This window comes from Callorhinus ursinus, unplaced genomic scaffold, assembly GCF_003265705.2.
Source record: "Callorhinus ursinus isolate GAN/ISIS: 27379988/994484 unplaced genomic scaffold, GSC_fseal_2.0 scaffold3, whole genome shotgun sequence".
Taxonomy (NCBI): domain Eukaryota; kingdom Metazoa; phylum Chordata; class Mammalia; order Carnivora; family Otariidae; genus Callorhinus; species Callorhinus ursinus.
In genome coordinates, this window is record NW_027397065.1 from 66869698 (window position 1) to 66888347 (window position 18650).

At 36.8% G+C, this 18650-nt stretch overlaps 1 long non-coding RNA gene across 1 annotated transcript; it reads right to left on the reverse strand.

The window, feature by feature from the left end:
- Positions 1 to 321: 321 nt before the first annotated feature.
- LOC141371477 (uncharacterized) lies at positions 322 to 4398 on the reverse strand. Its single transcript, XR_012376451.1, has 3 exons — positions 4335 to 4398; positions 1424 to 1584; positions 322 to 378 (listed from the first exon to the last, which is right to left on the reverse strand). It is a non-coding gene; the product is annotated as an uncharacterized lncRNA (long non-coding RNA).
- Between the last annotated feature and the right edge of the window lie 14252 nt (positions 4399 to 18650).

The following is an 18650-nucleotide window of genomic DNA, read 5'->3' on the forward strand; positions in this document are numbered from 1 at the left end:
CCCAAGTGTCTATTCGTAGACAAATGGATAAAGAAGATGTGATATATACATATATGCAATGGAATATTACTTATCCATAAAAAAGAGTGAAACCTTGCCATTTGTAGTAACATGGATGCATCTAGAGGGTATAATGCTAAGTGAAATAAGTCAGTCAGAGAACGATAAATGCCATATGATTTCACTCAAATGTAGAATTTAAGGAACAAAAAAAAAGAGACAAACAAAAAACTCATACTCTTAAATATAGAGAACAAACTGGTGCTTGCCAAGGGTGATGGTGAGGGATGGGTGAAATTGATGAAGGGGATTAAGAGTACACTTACTGTGATGAGCACTGAGCAATGCATAGAATTGTTGTATCACTGTATTGTACACCTGAAATTAATATAACACTCTGTTAATTATACTGGAATTTTAAAAAATAAAGATTAAAAAATATATATTTGGGTTTTGGTCAGTGTGATGTCACCAAGATGGTGACAGAGGTTGTTCTTGACTTTGTACCCCTCACAAGAACAACAACTAGCAATTGTTCAAGAACAAGACACCACTAAGAATCCTAGAACATAGGGGTAAGGCTGAAGCACCCACTGCACCACAGAGACCATGACAGATGGCAACAGATTGCCTTAGAAAGGTAAGAGAAATAGCTACATGTTGACTGCATTCTTCCTCCTCTAGGCCAGTGCAGCACCATGCAGAGAGGTCTCTGCTGAGCATCTGGTTCCTTCAGCGGGAAAAGAGAACCCAGGGGGGATAACTGTTCTATCTCTCAGCATTGTGTGTTGCTTTACAGGAGCCCGTACTCTGATTTCCCACCATGAAGAGTTCAGGGGAATCTTTAGGGCTCAATCACTGGGAATCTGACTGTGATGGAGGAGGGAGGATTATAACCAGCACATGGATCTTGGCAGACCAAGTTCATTCCTGCAGTGCCCAAGTAGTAATTCCAAGCAGTGGTTTTGCTCAACTGCAGAATCAAGTCAGGGGCGTTCTGTGACCAAGGAACTCAGCAGGGTGCAAATCTGCCTGATCCTGATCCTCAGATGAGTTTTACCTACCCTAGGGTAGAACCTGATCTGCCCATGCCCAGGAAAGGAGCTGAATCACAGCCTCAACCACTATGGAGAGTGTCTTCTGCCCCCATCTGACCAGAAGAACTGACAACAATTCCTGGAAGCAGTGTGGCCCAGTGGCACTCCAGCTGAGAGGTGGGCAGGCAGAGCTGGTCATCCCTAGAACAAAGCCACTATCAGGCATGGAGTGTTCTTGGGTACACAGAGCAGGGGGATTAATTCATAGCAAAGGCTGATGGTAGCTCCCAGCCACTCCCAACTGCAGAACCTATTTTGGAAATTGAGAGTAGCCTGGAGCAGCTCCTCCACCTCCCACCCAGGCAAGGGAGCTGAGACAGAGCCACCTGCTGTGAAGAGCATCTTCTGTCCCCATCTCATTAGAAGGGCAGGAGACAACTCCTGGAAGCTTTGTGGCCCAGCAGCACTTGAGCCAAGAGGCGGGCAAGCAAAGCCAGTAGTTTGCAAAACAAAGCCAGTGGTCCTATTCAGTCAGGGAACTTGGTGTCTGATCAGTTTCAGATAAGACAACAAACAGAATTTTACCAGATGTAGAACTGCTTCTCCCACTACACCCAGGCAGGGAATCAAATTTGTAGCCCTGGTCATCACAGAATACAACCTATTTATCTGATGAGGGAAGCTGCAGCCCTACATGCAGTGGCACTTGAACAGACAGCACAGCACAGTGGCTTCCCCCATTTGTAGAGCAAAACCAGTTGTCTCACCAGACTAGGGAATTTAGTGCACATTTTGGCCTGATTCAGATCCCCAAAGAACAAGTTAAACAGGCTCCAAATCTCATCCTATAGCCCTGCCAGGGCAGGGAAGTTAATTCATAGCCCCATCTACTACTGAATATAGTCGTCATTCTCTATCATCTAGTAATCCTGACCAGAGAATCCAGGTAAGGGTGGAACCCATCCTACAGTCTCACTTAGGTGGGGATCCAAGCCAGCAGTTTTATTCAACTGTTCTCAGCCCATGGCGTATCCCCCATCCCTGTCTTCAGAGCTTGAATAGTTGCTTCACCTAACAGTAGACCATAATAGTGGGCTTCAACTGTCTAAGTTCATTACTAGTAAACATGCCCAGAAACCCAAACTGAGGTGACTGGTTAGGAACTGTCTCTGCCAAAGTAAACCTGTAACATCTGGTAGAGTTTGATTACTCAAATGTGTAGATACCAATGTAAGGAATCAAGAAAAATCACATAAATATGACACACCAAAGGATCTACTAAAGCTGCAATAACTGACCCTAGAGAAATTGAGATCTATGAACTGTCAGACAAGGAATTCAGAATGAACCTCTTAGGAAGTTCAGTGAACTACAGGAAAGCACAGGCAGACAACAAAACTAAATTAACAAAACAATGCATGAACAAAATGAGAAGTTTTGACAAGAAAATAGCAGTCATCAAAAACAAAAACAAAAAAACCCTAGAATCCTAGAGTTGAAAAATACAATAACCAAACTGAAGAATTCAATAGAGAGTTTCAAAAGTAGACTTGACCATGCAGAAGAATGAGTGACCTGGAGGATAGGACATTGGAAATTACGCAGAGGAGCAAAAAGAAAAAAGAATGAAAAAGAGTGAAGAAAGCCAACAGCAATTATAAGAAAGACACAGTGAAAAACAAAACAAAAAACAAACAAACAACCCCCCCCCCAAAAAAACCTGGTATTTGCATTATGGGAATTCCAGAAAGAGAAGAGAAAGAGAATGTGACATAAAGTATATTTAAAGCAATAGTGGCTGAAAACTTCCTGAACCTGGGGAGAGAAATAAATATCTAGATCCATGAGGCCTAAAAGACTCCAACTAGGTTGAACATGAATAGGGCTATGCCAAGACAACATTATAATTAAATTGTCAAAAGTCAAAGACAAAGAAAGAATTTTAAGAGCAGCAAGAGGAGAGAGACATTATATACAGGGGAACCCCCCCCCCATAAGACTATAAGCAGATTTCTCAACAGAAACTTTTTAGGCCAGGAGAGAATGGGATGACATTTTCAAAATACTGAAAGAAAGAATAACTATCAGCCAAGAATTCTATTTCCAGTGAAACTGTTCTTCAGAAATGAAGAAGAGGGGCGCCTGGGTGGCTCAGTTAGTTAAATGTCTGCCTTCTGCTCAGGTCATGATCCCAGGGTCCTGGGGTCAAGCAGAGAGCCTGCTTCTCTCTCTCCCTTTGCCTGCTGCTCTGCCTACTTGTGCTCTCTATCTCTGTCAAATAAATAAATAAAATCTTAAAAAAAAAAGAAATGAAGAAGGGACAAAGACTTTCCTGAACAAACAAAAGTTGAGGGAGTTAATTACTACCAGACCTGCCTTACAAGAAATGCAAAGGGAGTTTTTTGAGTGGAAGTAAAAGAACACTAATTGACATCATAAAAGCATAAAAAGGTAGTGTAAATCTCATGGGTAATGATAAATAGTCATGGTTAGATCCTGAAATATGGTAATAGTAGAGTATAATTCACTTACAACTCCAGTTTAAAAGTTAAAAAATGAATACAGTAAAAATAACCATAACTATAATAATCTGTTATTAATCAGACAATATAAAATTATGGAAATTGTAACAGCAATAACCTCAACTGTGAGAAGTAAAAGTATAAAGTTTACAAATTCTACTGAAGTTGTTATCAGTTTAAAATAGGGTGTTATAAGTTTAAGATATTTTATATAAGACTCATGGTAACCACAAGAGGAAATCCTGTATTAATTACACAAAAGAACATAATAAAAAGTCAAATCATATTGATACCAAAAGACATCAAAACACAAAAAAAGATAGCAAGATAAACAAGGAACAGTGGATCTATAAAACAACTAGGAAACAATGAACAAAATGATAATAGGAAGTTCTCACCTACCAATAATTACTTAAACAAAAATGGATAAAATTGTCCAATTAAAAGACATTGAATAGCTGAATGGATAAAAAAACAAGATCCAACAATATGCTGCTCACAAGGGACTCGCTTAAGCCTTAAAAACACACAGACTGAGAGTGCAGGGATTACAAAAGACATTTCAAGTAAATGGTAACCAACCAACAAACAAGCTCAAAAAACCCCCAAAACCTAAAAAATAGACTAAGCTAAAATGGGGAAAAGAGACCAAAAAAGTCATTGTATAACAATTTTAAATATTTATGTACCTAACATTGGAACACATAAATATATAAAACAAAAACTAATGGAGATAAAAGGAGAAATAAACAGTAATACAATCATAGCTGGGTACCCTGATACCCCATTGTCAGCAATGGCTAGATCATCCAGACAGAAGGTCGGTAGTGGATTTGAACAACACTGTAGATGAAATAGTGATGAAATATAGATGAAATGACCTAACAAACACATAGAGAACATTCTATCCAACAATGCCAGAACATACATTCTTCTCAACTGCACATGGAATGTTTTCTAGAATTGACCATATTTTAAGCTCAAAAAAAATCTTAGCAAGTTCAAGAAGATTGAAATCATACCAACTATCTTCTCTGACTGCAGTGGCATGAAACCAGGAATCAATAATATGATGAAACCTGGAAAATTCATGAATGCATGGAAATTATATAACACTTCTCTGAACAGCCATTGAATAAATTAAAGGGGAAATAAAAATAGTTTTTCTGAGACAAATGAAAATAGAAACATGCCAGAATTTGTGCGATGCAGCAAAAGCAGTTTTAAGAGGGAAGATCATAGCAATAAATGCCTATGTTAAGAAGCAAGGCAGATCACAAATAACCAATCTAACTCTACATCTTAAGAAACTAGAAAAAGAAGAACTGAGTCCAAAGTTAGCAGAAGAAAGAAAGTAATTATGGGGTGCCTGGGTGGTTCAGTTGGTTAAGCGTCTGACTCTTGATTTTGGCTCAGGTCATGATCTCAGGGTCATGAAATCAAGCCCTGCATTGGGCTCTGTGCTGAGTGTGGAGTCTGCTTAAGATTCTCTCTCTCCCTCTCCCTTTGTACATCCCCCCTGCCCTGCTCTTGCTCTCTCTCTCTCAAAAAAAAAAAAAAAGCAGAAATAAATGAAACAGAGAACAAAAAACAATAGAAAGATTAACCAAACTAAGAGTTGGTTCTCTGAAAAAGAAACGAAACTAACAAATGCTTAGCTAGACTAACCAGGAAAAAAAGAGAAAGGACTCAACAAAATTATAAATGAAAAAGGATACATTACAACTGATACCACAGAAATTCAAAGGATCATAAGAGGCTACTATGAACAACTATATGCCAACAAACTGGACAACCTAGAAGAAATGGAAAAATTCTAGAAACATACAACTCCTCAAGACTGAATCAGGAAGAAATAGAAAATCTGAAGAGACCAATTACTAATAAGGAGACTGAATCAGAAATCAAAAATCTCCCAATGAAAAAAAGCCCAGGACCAGATGACTTCCCTGGTAAATTTTACCAACCATTTGAAGAACACTCCCAAACTCATTTTATGAGGCCAGCATTGTTCTGAAGTGAAAACCAGAAAAATGTACTTTTAGAAAAGAACATTACAGGCCAATATTGCTGGAAAATATAGTTGTAAAAATTCTCAATAAAATACTAGCAAACCAAATTCAGCAGCACTTTAAAAGGATCATACATCATGATCAAGTGGGATTCTTCCCTGGAATGCAAAGATGGTTCAACATATGCAAATTAATCAATGTGATAAATCATATTAGTAGAATGAAGAGAATCATATGATCATCTCAAATCTTAGATGCAGGAAAATCATTTGATAATATTCAATATCCATTCATGATAAAAACTCAACAAATTGCACATGGAAGGAATATATCTTAACATGATAAAAGGCCATATATGACAAATCCACAGCTAACATACTTAATGGTGAAAGGTTGAATGCTTTTCCTTTAAGATCAAGAAGACAAGGGTGCCCATTATCCTATTAAAGATAGTTAAATGGAAATCCTAGCTATAGCAATTAGGCAAGTAAGAGAAAAATAAAAGGGATCAGAATTAGAAAGGAAGGGGTGCCTGGCTGGCTCAGTCAGTAGAGCGTGTGACTCTTGATCTCAGGGTCATAAGTGTAAGCCCCTCATTGGGCATAGAGCTTACTAAAAAAAAAAAAAAAAAAAAAGAGGAAAAAGTAAAATTGTCTCTCTATTTGCAGATGACCTGATTTTTTCTTAATTTTTAAATTTTATTTAAATTCAGTTAATTAACATATAGTGTATTATTAGTTTCAGAGGTAGAGTTCAGTTATTATTCAGTTGCATATAACACCCAGTGCTCATTACACCAAGTACCCTCCCTAAAGCCCATCACTCAGTTACCTCATCCCCCCACCTCCTTCCCCTCCAGCAACCCTCAGTTTGTTTCCTATAGTTAAGAGTCTCTTATGGTTTGTCTCTCTCTCTGATTTCATCTCATTTTATTTTTCCCTCCCTTCTCTTATGATCCTCTATTTTGTTTCTTAAATTCCACGTATGAGTGAAATCATATGATAATTGTCTTTCTCTGATTGACTTATTTCACTTAGCATAATACCCTCTAACTCCATCCATGTCATTGCAAATGGTAAGATTTCATTTTTTGATGGCTGAGTAATATTCCATTGTGTATATATACATCTTCTGTGTCCATTCATCTGTTGATGGACAGCTGGGCTTTTTCCATAGTTTGGCTATTGTGGACATTGCTGCTATAAACACTGGGGTACATGCGCCCCTTCAAATCACTATGTTTTTATTCTTTGGGTAGATACCTAGTAGTGCAATTGCTGGGTCATAGGGTAGCTCCATTTTTAACTTTTTGAGGAACCAACATCCGCATATCAATCAATGTGATACACCATGTTAATAAAAGAAAGGAAAAGAACCATATGATCCTCTCAATAGATGCAGAAAAAGCATTTGACGAAATATAGCATCCTTTCTTAAGACATGATTTTATATACAGAAAATCCTAAAGACTCAACTGAAAAACTGTTAGATCTAATCAATGAATTCAGTAAGTGAAGGCTACAGAATTAACATACAAAAATCAGTCATGTTTCTATATACTAGCAATGAATTTTATGAAGAAGAAATTGATTCCATTTACAGTAGCATCAAAAATAATAAAATACTTAGGAATAAATTTAGCAAAGGAGATGGAAGACTCTACTTTGAAAACTACAAGACATTGATGAAAGCAATGGAAGAGGACACAAATAAATGGAAAGTTATCCCATGTTCCATGGATTGGAAGAATTAATATTGTTAAAATGTCAAAAATCACCTAGAGATTTAATGCAGTCCTTATCAAGATTCCTGTGGCAGGGCGCCTGGGTGGCTCAGTCATTAAGCGTCTGCCTTCAGTGCAGGTCATGATCGCAGGGTCCTGGGATCGAGCCCCACATTGGGCTCCCTGCTCGGCAGGAAGCTTGCTTCTCCCTCTCCCACTCCCCCTGCTTGTGTTCCCTCTCTCGCTGTGTCTCTCTGTCAAATAAATAAATAAAATATTAGAAAAAAAAAAGATTCCTGTGGTTTTTTTTTTTTTTACAGAAGTGGAAAAAACACTCCTAAAATTTATATGGAACCACAAAAGACTCCAAATACCTAAAGAAATCCTGAGAAAGGAGGACACTGCAGAAGGCATCACATTTCCTGATTTTGAGGAATACTATAAAGCTATAATCATCCAAATGGTATGGTACAGGCTTAAAAACAGTCTCTATAGACAAGCCTGGGAGATGTAGTTGGTTTAAATAAATTTAAGATATTTTTGCTCTTTATTTATAATATAATTAGGAAAACAAGAAAAATACAGAAGAGATTATGAGAATACAGTGGGTAGTTGTTAAGTGACATATTATGTCATACATTCACTATTTGAGTACAGAATTGATTAATATGAGCTAAAGTAGTACATCTGTGGTTCCTTCAAGAATTATTAAATTATTATTTCAATATTTTCCCAGAATACCTTTTTTTTGGGGGGGTGGGCAGAAGAACTCCTCCAGACTACTTATTTGATTGAATACCAAATTCTTCCTGTCACATATTAGAAATTCCATCTGTAATTTTTCTTTGAACTTCCCTTTTCCAATAATATAATCTTACCCTAACCACCCACCAAAGAAAACGACACAGGATTCTTTGTAGGCATTTTGAAAACAAAAGAACATGGCACATGCAATTAAGCTGAATATCTGGATGTCTGCATGATGCTGTAATTGTGGGCCTTTGGACAAGAATTGCATGCATCCATCTTGGAAATCAATGTACCAGTCCAAGAGTGAAGGAGTCTTTGGACTTCAAAACCAGTCTCCTTGGCAGAATTCTGTTTCTGAAAGGAGAAAAGAACCTGAGAAATGTGTGTGTGTGTGTGTGTGTGTGTGTGTGTGTGTGTGTGTGTGTATACATACAGTGGTGTTAATAGTGAATTTAACAGGGGAACAATTCTGAAGAGCTCTTTCCTAGTAACATTGAATAAGTGAGGAAGTCTTTGCTTTTAGCTTTTCAATTATATCAGAGATGGATTGATGGAACTAGTATCTGGTACCTAGGGAGTCAGATGCTATATCGCAAAGCTCTTTTATTCACCAAGTTAGACCAGATTGTAGTAAAAAGCCACTCCAAAATCTGAATGGTTTAAATAAAAAAGGAATATTTGTTGTTCCAGTGCATGTCCACCAAGGGTCACCAGACAGCTTTGATCCACAACAGTGTTGCCCTCACTCTGGGACCTAGGTTCACAGAGCAGCTACCATCTAGAATACTGCTGGTCGAAATGGCAGAGGGGGAAAAACAACTCTATAGGGTCTAGCATCAGTATCAGTCTTTGGCTTAGAATAACTCAAGTCTATCTTGACAGTTTAGGATTTAATTAAGTTTTCAAAGAAAAAAAAAAAACTCCATTGAGATAAATACAGGATTTTATATTTAGAACCACAAATTTACTTGCCTACAATGAGGGTGTGTGCAAAATGAACTGAAGGCTCTATATGAATGAGCCAGTAGTGTTATATGACAGCCAAAACAGCTAAGGTGAGTTCAGGTTGGAGTAATAACATCAATAGCAAAATTGGTCCGTGATGGTTCCACTATACTCCCCACTGGTTAGACCATTCCAGAGGTATCTATTTATATTTGGTGCCATGGTTGGGGAGATATTCATAAAGAAAAAAAAATGAGTTTAGATGAAAACAGGAGGGTCAAGGGTCGTAAAAACTCTAATAGGAGGGATGATTGAAGAAACAAAGCTATTTTACCTGAAGAGAAGATAGAGAGGTGACATGCTGGCTGCGTCTAAGAATATGAAGAAGGGATTCAGCTGATTTCTATGTATAACAGAGGAGTCGAATGGGACCTATGAATGGAAACTGAAGGGAGGATTTCAACTCACTGTTGAGAACATGATAGTAGAGGAGGAGGAGAAAGATAGCAGAGGAGTAGGAGACCTAAATTTTGTCTGGTCCCAGGAGTTCAGCTAGATAAGTATCAAACCATTCTGAACACCTACAAACTCAACAGGAGATCGAAGAAAAGAATAGCAGCAACTTTATGAACAGAAAAGTGACCACTTTCTGGAAGGTCTCTTCTGATTTGTTTAGTGTATATTTTTCTGGGGTCATCGTTACCCTTTTAGCATTTTGTTCTCTCATTAATCTATTCTCTGGACAAAATGACGAGACGGAAAAACTCACCTCAAAAAAAGAACAAGAGGCAGTACCGACTGCCAGGGACCTAATCAATATGGACATTAGTAAGATGTCAGAACTAGGGTTCAGAATGACGATTATAAAGGTACTAGCTGGGCTTGAGAAAAGCATGGAAGATACTAGAGAATCCCTTTCTGGAGAGAACATGGTAGTAATTTGAACTGTTCAACAATAGCACAGACTGTAGGGTGCCGTTCCTATCCCTGTGAGAGATTCTAACTGAGCATGTTTTGTTATAGAATATGAGCCCATGTCCTCTCTGACTGAATTTATTCTTGTGGTTGTCTGTATTTCTGTTTCATGCAGTTAGGACGATGTCTAAATCTTATGTAGAACTTTTTAGAATGATAATTGATCTTTGAAAAAATTTTTTGATAAATAAAATAATAAAATTTTGAAACTCTTTCAGGGATCATTAAATGACATATGTTAGAACCACACTGATCTGTGTTCATATCTTAGCTCCTGCCTTATAAGCCTTGTGCCCTTGGCAATTTAATTAATCTCCCTGAGCCTAAATAGGTGCCTCTGTAAAATGGGATTAATAATGTTGTGGAGAGGATTGAATTAAATGAGCTAAGGCATATAAAGAGCTTCTCAATGTACTTGGCACAGAGTATGCACCCAGAACATGGAGGCTACATTGTTATTAATCCTTTCTTTGGCTTTTGTTTTACTGAGGCTAAGGTGGTGCTTTTAGATACTTAGTTCCAGCTTCTTTTTGTGGTTTCTCTTGACTTCAGTTTTCAGGGTCAAGTCAGGAATATCATTGATTTTAATGCTTCTCCATTCATTTACCTTCCTTGAAATCAGATGTTCTAGAGTCAGGTTTTTCAATGACCTTTGCAGCTGTCATTACTGGTAAAACCCATTATACTGAAGCATCTAACTATCCAACTGGTCTTTGAACAACTGCTCCTTTTGTTCCATGCACACTTCAAATTTGCAGGCCATAGACTTGTGTACGTGCTCCTTAAGTTTTTCCTCGCATTTGAAAGCTGTTTAGTTTTTCTTTTAAAATTACTTAGAATGAGTCTCAGGTAATCCTATTAACTTGACCTTTCCATTCAGCTACAGAAAATTCAAAGAAATCTCACCTAAATCTCTGGGGGAGACAATCTTTAGGAACAATGACATTTGCCAGCATTGAAATTTGTGCTTTTTATTGGCTTGTTTTACCCTTGGCATTGACCAAAAGAATTGTTATAGAGTCTATTGGAAGCAGTTGGCTTTAAAAGTCCTGCATTATGTTAAAATGTGAATAATCATATTATATGTATGTTCTTTTTTACGGTGCTCTGCTACAAAAATCACTTTATAAAGGCATATTTCTGTACATAGATGGCAGGCTTGCATTCAACCTGTTCTCCTTTCTCATTGGTTCTGCTTAGGTGCTAACTTGTCTTTATTTTTCATTGGGTCCAAACTGATGGCTTTATTACTAAGGTTTGTAAGCAATTAATTCTCTGCCTCTCTCCACAGGGCCTAGTGAAACCTAACTACATTGTGATATGGAGAAGCATGAGGCCTTTGGAATTTATGAATCATAGCAAGCAAATCTGAAAATAGTCATATAGCCCTTTGCCTAAAAACATATTATTGAGAATTCAGTTTATGGTTATTGCTCTTGCCTAGTGCCAGTTTGATTGTAACTCAGTTAAAAAACTGCTCACACAGTCATTGTATGAGGAGAGTTATGTTGGCAAACACTCTAGTGTTACAGACATTTTATTACCAAACTGAGCAAACATTTCCATAAATGTTCAAGCTTTTTTTTTCTCTTTGGAAGAGTCCTCAAAGGGCATTTTGCATATGGCCTCCCCACTCATTCAAACACAGCACTCCTTTGACTGATCGGTGTTAAAGTGGTAAAGGGGGCACGTTTCCAGTTTTTGTGGTTTTTTTTGGAGAGTTTTTTTTTTGCAGATGGGTTTCTTCAGGCTAATCTTAATTTTCTTTAAGAAAACTTGAGGTTAATGAGTTAATTTTCATAACAGGGTTATTCTAATTTCTAGAATGGGGAAAATATTAAGATAATTGAATTCTTTACTCTGTGTAGGCACTAATATGCAAGAGTGAATTACTAGATAAATAAATTCAGGTAACTTAATATTAGTAACTTTCACATGCAAGTTATTTAAAGATTAGGCCTCTCTACTTTTTCATTTGATAATGGTACTATCTCATAAAACTGTTTTTGAAGTTTCAAGGAGGTTGTGCATTAAGCATTTAATCCAATACCTGTGTCATTGCAAATGGGTATTTGATCGTCCTAAGCTTGTGAGGTGTATGTTGGTTCCTGCACTTTACTGTGAGAAAACTAAAGTTCCCAGAAGATTAACAGGGACTTGTTCAAGGTCATATGGCTCATATGTGGTCCAGGGTGGGATTCCAATCTGATATTCTTCACTTCTAGTCCAGTGCGCTTTTACTACAAGAAGGTCCAGGGGAATTAATTAGGTGGATTGTTCAACATGGTTTTAAGCAGTGTTTCTTAATCTTTACTGCTCACTAGAATTACCTGTAAAACTGTAGAACCAGGTAGATGCGTTGGTTCAACAATGGAGATGCTGATCCAATAGATCTGGAATTTGTAGTTATAAACTCTCTTGATGTTGTTGATGTGCTGTCTGCCTCTCTGTCATTCTCTATATGGAACTCTTTTTAGATGTATCTTGAAACTTTTCCCTTCTACCCTTCATATCAATTCACTTTTACCTTTTTCCTTCTTCAAATCTCTGTGCTGCATCCTGAGAAATTTCTTTATTTTATTTTTCAGTACCCTAAATCTCTTTTCAGTTATGCTTAGTCTACTAATTCACACATATATTGACTCTTTTTATTTTGGGATTACACTTTTTATAATGTCTTTGTGCCTAATTCTCTGTCTTGTTTCATGGATACTAATCTTGCCTTTGTTTTTGTATTTTAAAATAAGTTTTTATCAAACACATGAAATTATGGATCAAATGAATCATTTTAAAGGTGGAATAATTCTATAAGGTTTATAATTAAAAATCAGCAGCCTTCAGTTACGCTCCTCTACAGCTCTGGTTCCTGCATCCTAGTGGCAACTATTTTCCAATATTCTAGATGTTTTCTGTTATTTACTTCTATATTTCTAAATAACATGTTTATATTGCTCTATCTTAATTTTATATATCCTATGCAGCCTTTCTTCTATGGAATATGAAAAAGGTGAGGGTTCTGCTTTCTTATTCCTTCCAATAACACAAAATTTAGTGTTTACCAAGAATATGTAAAGATTATTCATTCCTGAATCATGTAGTGTGTCTATTTCCTTCATTTCACAACTTTTTATTTTCTCCAGAGTTAATACATGCTTTTTTGTGGGGGAGGGGTCTGGTTATTTTTCTACTTACTTGTCTTGAATTCATCCCTATATATATTCATCATCATCCAAATTTGTGAACTCTTAGAAATTAAATGATAACAGATTAAGAATCTGTGTTTCTTGGAGATTTTCCTCTGAGAGCCACCTGTTCCAATCTTGATTTGATTGTCCTCCAGCACTGCTGCACAACTGTCTTCCCCAGACTTCCTCTGTTGATTCTTTTCTTGCCTGGATCCCATGTGTTCCTTTTTTTTTTTTTTTTTCTGGTTCCCTTTTGGTTTTTGCTGAATTACATCCTCCAGTAGCCTGAGAGGGTATGTGCAAAGTAAAATTTTTGAAAAAAAAATGTGTGCCTAGAAATATATTCTAGGCTCATATTCAGGTATAGAATTCTAGATTTGAAATAATTTCCCTCATAATTTGAAGTACTAATTTATGTTTTTCAAGTTTTTAGTCTTGAATTAGGATGTTGGAAACCATTATTATTTCTGATATTTTTAATATATCTCTTTTTCTCTTTACAGCTCTTAGGACTTTTTGTAATCCCTAGTTCTCAGAAACCCAGTTTGATGTATTTTCTATGAGCCTATTTTTAGTCATTGTGCTATATACCAAGTGGGCTCATTCCATGTGAAATGTGAATGTGAAACTGATGTCCTTCTGAGAAAGTTTATTATGTTATTTCTTTGACAACCACCTTCTCTCCACTTTCTCTGTTCTCTTTTTTTCTGGACCATCTGGTCTGATCCCTTAGGTAATTTTTTTCTCTTCTATTGTTTATATCTTTGTATTTTTCTTCTATTTTCTGTGAGAATTCCTCCTAACTTTATCTTCTAACCGTCCTAAAATCCTATTTATGTGATATTTGAAAGAGCTCTTTTAAAACATTCTCTGAATGTTTCTTGTTACAACATTTTATTCTTATTTCATATATGCAATATCTTTTCCTACATATCTGAGGATGTTAACCATAGAATGTTGTTTTAAGTTTTCTGCCTTCTGAATTGTGTGTTTTCCATATATTTCTTTTTTCCTGTTTGTTTTTGTTGATGTTTCATATAATAAACTTTATTCCGTGTTACATGATATTTGGCTGTTCATTGATATTTTACTGAAAGACACTATAAAGTTCCATAGATATGGAGTGAGCTTGTCAAAATATGCTTCATTGTAGAATTATTAGGCAAGGACCTGGTCATTTTTTTTTTTTCCAACTACTTTTTCTTTGACTCTTAGTATTAAGAGGATCTTAGTAAGACTTTTCCTTTGGAGTGGTTTGTTGCCCCAAAGAAAAATCCTCTAATTTCCTGACCTACAGATATAACCTAATTTTTTTTAGGGGGGTAGGGGCAGAGGGAGAGGGAAAGAGAGAATCTTAAACAGACTCCCCGCTGAGCATGGAGCCCAAATGGGGCTCGATCTCACAACCCTGAGATCATGACCTGAGCTGAAATCAAGAGTTTGACACTTAACTGACTGAGCCACCCAGGCGCCCCTATACAACCTAGTTTTTAACGATTAGAAGCAAAAACCGGGGAATTTTACTTAACTTACTGTTTTCAGCATGGAACTGCTGCTTTTAGCTGTGCCTGATGTCCCTGAGTCTCTAGTCTTTCAGTTTCAATCTATTTATAAAGTCAATCTTCAGACTTGTAAATACTTAGCTTTTGCCTTATCCAGTGTGTTTTCAGTGTTCCGTCTTTATCTCCTTTCCAGCTTCCAAAAATCTTAATGTGGATCATATGCTGTCCTCTCTTCTTTCTTCCTTATTCTTGTGGATTTATATCTTTTAAAAATATGAAATTTTTATTTTTAGAGGAATTTTTTTAAAGAGATGGAGGAAAGCTAAAATCATGTGTTTAATCTACCATGTTTAACCAGAACCATTTCATTTATTATTTTGAAGAATTTAATATATATTTTCAAGTTGCCATAGTAACTCTACCTCTTTGGGTGTGAATTGTCCTCTTTATAGTTTGTTGACTGCCTTTGTGGTGATTAATTTTCTCATATTTGCAATTTTTATTAAACGTGTATTACTTTCTGTGGCTTTGTGATGTCCCATTGTTCCCCGTGGTCATCTTTCTTCTTTTTTTCCCTGCTCTCTTTGCTATCCACTGCAGTGAATATGTTGCTTGCTAGACTCTTCCTTGCCTATTCAGATATTTGTTCTGTTCATCATAATTGCAGTTGTAGAGATTAGGATTACAAATATCAGGACTTGATGGCTGCAAGAGGGAAGGGCATGGAACTTTCTTCCTCTTTTCCCTCTTTTTCTCTCTCCAGTTCTGCTTCCTAGGATCTTTCCTCATCTCAGATCTTTGCTCTTCTGCTGACCTCAGGGCTAATTCAGAGCACAGCTGCAAGCAACAGGGAATGCGAATGCAAAGGGCAACGTGAGAAACTCAGAATATATACCACTAGGCCCAGTGCTGTGGCCACATTCCTACCCTATCCACAAATCACACCTCAATCCCGAAAGTTTAGTATTCTTAGAAAAGTTTTAAGGACCTTTTTTGTGTAAGTGAATTAGTCTTCCTTTTATGGACTCAGAGGTATCTTAAAATATCTTGGTCTTTCCCTTCAGGGTCTAAGTAAAAAGAAAGGAGAGAGGACATAGTAAAGGTGTTTTTGTTTTTTGTTTTTAAGCCTGATTTTGTGATTTTTATTAGCAATTAAGAAAAATTCTGAAATCTAAAATTAGTGGTGAAACTGACAGACAATTTTGTATTCCTCAGCTGGCCAGTGTGGAAAGAAATTGGTCTAAAGTTACAAGTGATGGGTATAGAAGTGAAAGGAGGCAGGGCAGATTAATCCTAGGATTTCTTGGCAGAAACAGTGTCTGCTTATAAGGCTTTCTCTCTTTTCCTTTATCTTTTCAGATTTTTCTTTTCCTCAAATTCCAAATAGTAAATTGATTCAGAGAGGAGGTATCTTCTCCTGAATCCTGGTTTTGATGTTTTTTAGGTATATAAACTTGAACAAAGTTATAATAATTACAACATTGTGACATTGGTACAAGCATGGACAAATAGATGAGTAGAAGAGAAGGGATCCCAAAACAGACTGACTTAAATGATTTACGGCAAAAGTAATAGTGCAATTCAGTACTTAGCCTCTAGGTATCTCAGTTTCTTCATATGCAGAATAGGATAACTGTCCTTGTGAGTGCTGTGAGGATTAAATGAATTATTTTTTTTTAAAGATTTTATTTATTTATTCATGAGAGACAGAAAGAGAGAGAGAGAGAGGCAGAGGGAGAAGCAGGCTCCCAAGGAGCAGGGAGCCTGATGCGGAACTCGATCCCAGAACCCTGGGATCATGACCTGAGCTGAAGGCAGACGCTTAACCATCTGAGCCACCCAGGTGCCCGGATTAAATGAATTAATACAAATGTGCTCAGAATAGGGCGTGGGACCTACTAAATGCTTAATAAATTGTAACTATTATTTTTATCTTTATTTCAACAAAATTTTCCCTAGGCCCAGGCCTTAATCAACTTCCTCTCAAATTTCACAATCCTTATTCTGCACCACTTCTTTTGGCACTTAATTATTCACTGTCTTGCTTTGCTACCAAATTATTTTGCATGAACTATTTGTGTATTTCCAGCTATTGTAAGCTCTTTGAGGACAGAGACCACAAAGAATGCATGTAGCTACTTCTCTAGTTCTCATGGTGCTCAGCCGGGTGTTGGGCGGAAAGTGGAATTCAGTTTGTGCTCATCAGTTGACTGGGCAGTAGCTCATTTTAGGGCTTAGGTGATGCTTATCAGCTGATCTGATTTTAATTTTCAAAGACATTAGATGGTAGCAGTTCTGTATTTTGCAATCCTAAATGGTATCAGGAACATTTGCTATTTTTACCATTTTAGTAAATAGCCCTGGATTTTAGGAGTTCTTAGGATTATATCAGACAAAATCCACACAGAAATAAATACACTGCAAGGAAAGGTAAAAACTGTGGTTCTTGACCTCTCTTTCACCTTCAGGGACTCTAAAGAAGACAGGAAAGAGTTTATGATTTTTCTCATTTATGAATGAGTAAAATTTTCTCATCTGTTTTGTTCTTTTGGGCCTATTTGGTTTATGTATTTTATGTGACAGCCAAAACCTACAAAGGTTGTTTTTTTTCTCTTCTTTCTCTCTTTCTTCCGTTTCCTCTTCCATTTTCACATTGCCTTTGGGCACTCTTAGAAAATCTGTTTTTTCAAGGTCCTTCTGCTTTCACAAGAAAGGACTCCATGTTTGTCTGTTACCTGAAAGGTGGCATATTGCCCTTATTCCTATTTCAGACTAGTTTCATAGTACTTTCATTTCTGAAAGGTGGCCAAAAATTGCTGTGCTGAAATAATCATTTGTGAATACAGTAACTCTCAGGAGGCATAAATTAATATCCTGTTCTCACTGTATTTTTTATTAACTGTTAGAGTTATTCTACTGCCAGGCCCTGACTTGGTGCCCAGTGCTAACAAGTGTCTTTAAAGGCTTATGAATAGGGTCATAAACACTATTTACATTAGTAGCAACACGTACTTTTAGTATTTCCACCACTCCCTCTCCCTCCCGCTCGTTGTCACATGCACAGGCATTTTGTAATGAGTGCATGGTTATTCTATACTTTTCCCTATTTTTTTGGTTCACATGTGCATAAATTCATTTGTTTAAACTTTATTTTTCATAATCAAGTTACTCTTGTGTCCTGGCCTCCAGTCTTCAAATAATATGAACCTTCCCAGATTATATGCTCTAAGGTTTTTTTTTCCTTCTTTTTAACTAAGGTAAAAAAATAACAGACCTTGGTTATGATGCAAGCAACCAGAAAGCAAAACCATTGCTTTAGCAGAAGTTTAACGGCAGCACAGCCCTATCATAGACACAGCAAAACCATAGAACACTCTTTAGCTCAGTAGCAAACTTGATATTCACTTCTGGGGTGGCTGAGGATATTCAATCTCAACTTCACATCAAAGAAATGTGAAAATAAAAGTTGGAAAGGCAACTCATCTTTGTTTTTCCCCAATTTTCCTTATGAAGGCGACTGGATAGTTGAAAAAAAGATTATTCTTCCTGTTTCAAGATTCAAACCCTACTATGTTATAATGTATATTAGATGAGAAATCAGGAAAAGAAGCAATATGGTGCAAGGGTTGATGTGATGGTGACTGGCTTTCCACTAAAACTATATGGTAATATGCAATAGATATTACGCAGATAGTTTTCAAGTTTATCTTTAGGACAGGGCTTGAATTCAGTTCAAGCAGATGGATGAATATTCACTCATTCAACACGCCAGACACTCTGTTAAGTGATGACGTCAAAGATTATAGCTGAAAGAGTCTGTCTACAAAAGACATGTGGCAAAGAACTATAAAAACTTGTGGGTTTTTGATCTTCATGTAGGGATAAGCAACACCCAGGGAAGATTGTTGATTATGTACTTGGTTTTTTTCTCAACCTCATTTTACATATGCTGTTTAGCTATGCATTTTATATTCTTTGGACCTGAGAATGCTTTTTATG